This window comes from Pristis pectinata, chromosome 10 (genome assembly GCF_009764475.1).
Source record: "Pristis pectinata isolate sPriPec2 chromosome 10, sPriPec2.1.pri, whole genome shotgun sequence".
Lineage (NCBI taxonomy): Eukaryota > Metazoa > Chordata > Chondrichthyes > Rhinopristiformes > Pristidae > Pristis > Pristis pectinata.
Genome location: NC_067414.1, coordinates 55,893,771 through 55,898,134, shown reverse-complemented (window position 1 = coordinate 55,898,134; position 4,364 = coordinate 55,893,771). Strand labels below are relative to the sequence as shown.

General features: G+C 39.0%; 1 long non-coding RNA gene across 1 annotated transcript; it reads left to right on the top strand.

The window, feature by feature from the left end:
* The first annotated feature begins 203 nt into the window (after nucleotides 1–203).
* Nucleotides 204–4,114, top strand: LOC127575452 (uncharacterized). The gene is made up of 3 exons (XR_007957061.1): nucleotides 204–276; nucleotides 1,910–2,017; nucleotides 4,093–4,114. It is a non-coding gene; the product is annotated as an uncharacterized LOC127575452 (long non-coding RNA).
* Nucleotides 4,115–4,364: the final 250 nt, after the last annotated feature.

Genomic DNA, 4,364 nt, shown 5'->3' with positions numbered 1-4,364 from the left:
CCATGTCACTGGGAGCAAGAATGTCATGTACACATTATTAACAAAGCCTTCAAAGTGCTGCAGTCTTGTCTGTCATCTTAAAACCAGTGCAATATGGTAAATCTCTCCAGGTCTGCGGTACTGCAAAAGGCTTGTGCCATGAATAGCAAAACAAGAGCAATTTGATGCAGTGCCAACTGAACGCATTTCAGCTTTGTGGAAAGCTGGAACAGAAAATGCTGGAAACAAGCATCAAGACCATTAGCAGTTCACGGCACTTGCAAACAGCATTTTAAGGTTGTGTTTCAAATTTCTACTATCTACTGTATTTTGCTTTTGATGTTGGAAGACAGTCAACAGAAAGGAACAGAGTCAGCAACACATAGGAATGAGAGCAAGTGTGGTGTTGGGGGAAGGGGTCTGGGTGGTGAGCAGGAACATAACAGAGTTTGAAAGGCATTCACAATAAGAATGATTCACCACAAACTGAGGATAAAGTGGAGAATGACATTAGGTCAAGGCTCCAATGTTTCATTTGCCACCCTTTCTCCCCATTCAATCAATCAGCTCTTAAATTATCTTCAATTAGTCAGTCACGTTGACAGTTGTATTCTTATTTCTTTGATAGTGCCCTGGGAAAATTTGAGTTTCTGTTATGGTAGTTTAAAATGTAGTGACATAATTGTGCAGAAATTAGTATTTTACTGCACCAAAAACCTCTGAAAAGACCTCACAATGGGACATTTTCAGCAGGACACCAGGTATCTGACATCCTTTGCACACTTCAAGTCAGCAATTAGATCTTGAAAAGTACTGTACAATCTTACATCCTTGTAAAGTCAAGCTTTGCTAGAGAACTACATGAAGCTTTGAGAAAAGAGGCAGAATTTTTTCCTATTATTTGAAATTTTGATTGAGTTGTGTGCCAACAGCCTGGAAAACTGTGCTGTTACCCAGAACAACGGCACCACATGAAATACAGCAAAATAACCTTGTCAGTGAAATCCTGTACTGCTAAATCTTTGCCCATTTAAGGTTTCTGGGACTGTGTTTTCAGTACTTCTGTTTAAAATGCCAATGATTTATGTTGACAATTACTAAAGGATCTTAATGCCTATGATACAAGTTTAAGAAAAGACCATTTGCAGCCAGATTATGACTTATATCAACTTGTACTTTATTTTATGCAAATACAGGAGCAATTGCAACAATGTGGCACAGGATGGGATTTAAAAGGGAAACCAAAGTGTGTAAAATGGTAAAAAAATTAACATTATCTGTTCTCTGCAATGACTACAATATTGATTTCTGTTCTCTTATCATAAAACTTCACTTATAAAGTATTTAAGTGGAATTGGCTAATGGGAAAGAAAGGAAGACAACAATATCGTCTTAAACCTTTAAGCCTGGTTATTACATAAATCTTGTCAATTTTTTATGACCATACAAAAGACTTGTTGATAAAAGTCAGCAATTCAGTACTGTAATCCACCATTCATTCATTCATTCATCTTACTGAGTGAGAGTAATAGCTAGGAGTGGATAGACTGGAGAAGAAAGTGCCCATTATATTAGTAACTATTCATGTTGAGGAGAAAATGTCTTTCTGAACTGGTCATGGGAGAACTGGATTGAAGGTTATCACCAGGTCGTGTCATTAGTTGCTGCTGTCAAGTCAGATATTGAATGGAGTTTTCAGAAACCCAGACAAACACCTTGGCTTCATAGAGGGGCTCGACAAGCAAAATGGTCACAGACTTTCCCAAAGTAGGATTGTTGACCTATGAGATACAATCTTCTATAATCACAGAGCTCTTGTTCCCATTAATATTAATTTAATACACATTCATTAAAAAGTAATAATTTTTTTAACTGAGCTTTTTAAAGTTCTTTACAGCATATGTAGTTAATTTGCAATTTCTCTCTGTAGCACCTCACCAAGTCATAACTACCAGGAAAGCAGCCTATCTTTATGGATGAATTAGTTTTGTGTAATATAAACTGGACTTCCAGATGACATCCATTTCACCAGGAGTGGGTAAGAGAAAACTCAGTTCAACATATAAACATTATTTTGTATGGAACAATGTGCCCCTGATTTCCTGTTTATCCAATATCTGTGAAGTCTATACTTCAAGATATTTTGCTATATGTCACATTAGCACACTTTGAGAATTTTGCCTGGGGAAACATTGGATTAGGTTCAGCATGCAAACTGTTATGGCTGCATAACCTCCCTTGGGTGACGTTCTCTACATGGCGATCAGGTATAGGCAAAATTCCTGGTTGAGCTGTATGTCTTGCAATCCATATCAAAAGAGCCAATTCATAATTTCTGTATTCACAGATTATAGTACTAGAATGGCTTCACTCATTTCTGTCTAGTTGAAGATAGTTTTTGAGAAGCTACTCCTAATTCTTTAAGAACTATGAGAACCAATAGTAATCAGATTAATATTCACTAAAATTGTGTATAGAGTAAAGTGTCTATAATCATAATTCACCTTACCTTACCCTTGGAAAATGGAAGAAGTGATCATAATCCCTACATCCATTCAAACAATGAAGGAACTTCATTATTTAATAGAAACTGGTGTAGGCGATTCGGCCCCTTGTGACTTCTCCACCAGTTAACAAGGTCATGATGATCTTTTACTTAGAGTCATAGAATCATGCAGTATGGAAACAGGCCCTTCGCCCAACTTGTCCATGCTGACTATGTTGCCCAGTAAGCTAGTCCCATCTGCCCACGTTTGGCCCATAGCCCTCCAAACCTCTCCTATCCATATCTAGATGGCTTTTAAATGTTGCTAATGTGCCCGTCTCAAACACTACTTCTGGCAGCTCATTCCAAATACACACCACCCTTTGCGTGAAGAAGCTGCCCCTGATATCCCTTTTTAAATCTCTCACCTCTGATCTTAAACCTTCGCCCTCTTGTTTTTAGCACTCCCTCCCTGGGAAAAGGACTATGTGCTTTCACTCTGTCTGTGCCCCTCAGGATCTAGTATACCTCTACCAGGTCACCCTTCAATCTCCTACATTCCAGGGAATAAAGTCTAGTCTACACAACCACTCCTTGTAACTCAGGACCCCAGGTCCAGGCAACATCCTGGTAAATCTTGTCTGCACTCTTTCTAGTCTAATAACATCTTTCCTATAACAGGGTGATCAAAACTGTACACAATACTCCAAGTGTGGCCTCACTAATGTCTTGTATAACTACAACATAACTTCTCAACTCCTAAACTCAATGCCCTGACTGATGAAGGCCAGCGTGCCAAATGCCTTCTTCACTACCCTATCTACCTGTGAAGCTGCTTTCAGCAAACTATGCACTTGCACTCCTAGGTCCCTCTGTTCCGTAACGCTCCCCAGGGCCCGACCATTCACTGTATAATTCCTACCCTGGTTTGATCTCCCAAAATGCATTTTTCTGGGTTGAAAGCCATTTGCCAGTCCTCAGCCCACATACCTAACTGATGAAGATCTCCCTGTAATTTTCCATAACCTTCTACACCGTCTACACCACCACCTATTTTAGTATCATCCACAAAACTTCTGCACATCTTTCCTGGACAAACACCATATCCTTTGATTCCATTAACGTCTATTGATCGGTCTTGAATATACTCAGCCACTGAGCCTCTACAGCCCTCTTGAGGAGAGAATTCTAAAGATTCACCAACCCTGGGTTAAGAAATTTCTCTTTAACAACATCCTGAAAGACTGGCTCCTTGTTTTGCGTCTGTAATCATTGGGTCTAGACACCCCATTTTGGGAAAACATCAGTACTGCATCTCTCCTGTCCAGTCCCTTAAAAATGTTGTACCTTTCATTTTGATCATCTCTCATTCTTCTAAACTATTGAGAGTGTAGAGCCAGTTTGCTTAATTTATCTTCATACAACAAAACCCACCATAACAGGAATCAATCTGGCAAACATTCATTGCATTTCTTCTGTCACAAATATATCTCTTTCTAGGTAGGGAGGCTAGACCTGTACACAATATTTTGGTTACCAGGTCTCTCAAAAATGAGATGCCAGGTGGTAAAATATATTGTATCTTTAAACATGAAACATGCTGTTTTCTCTGTATCTCAATGTTACAGCTTTACAAACACCCAGATTTTGGACCAAGAGCTCAGAGACTTAACATGTAAGTGCTGTAGTTATTGTGCTGTCATTTAAATAAACCTCTACCTCGTATATGTACTTGCTGTGTCTTAATGCATTCTTGAAGACATTTAGAGTAGACAGTCAGAATCTTTTCCCCAGGGTAGAAATGTCAAACACAAGAGGACATGCTTTTAAGGTTAAGGGGGAAGGTAATGGAGGAATATGGATGATACACAGGAGGAGGATAGTATAAATTGGCATCAAG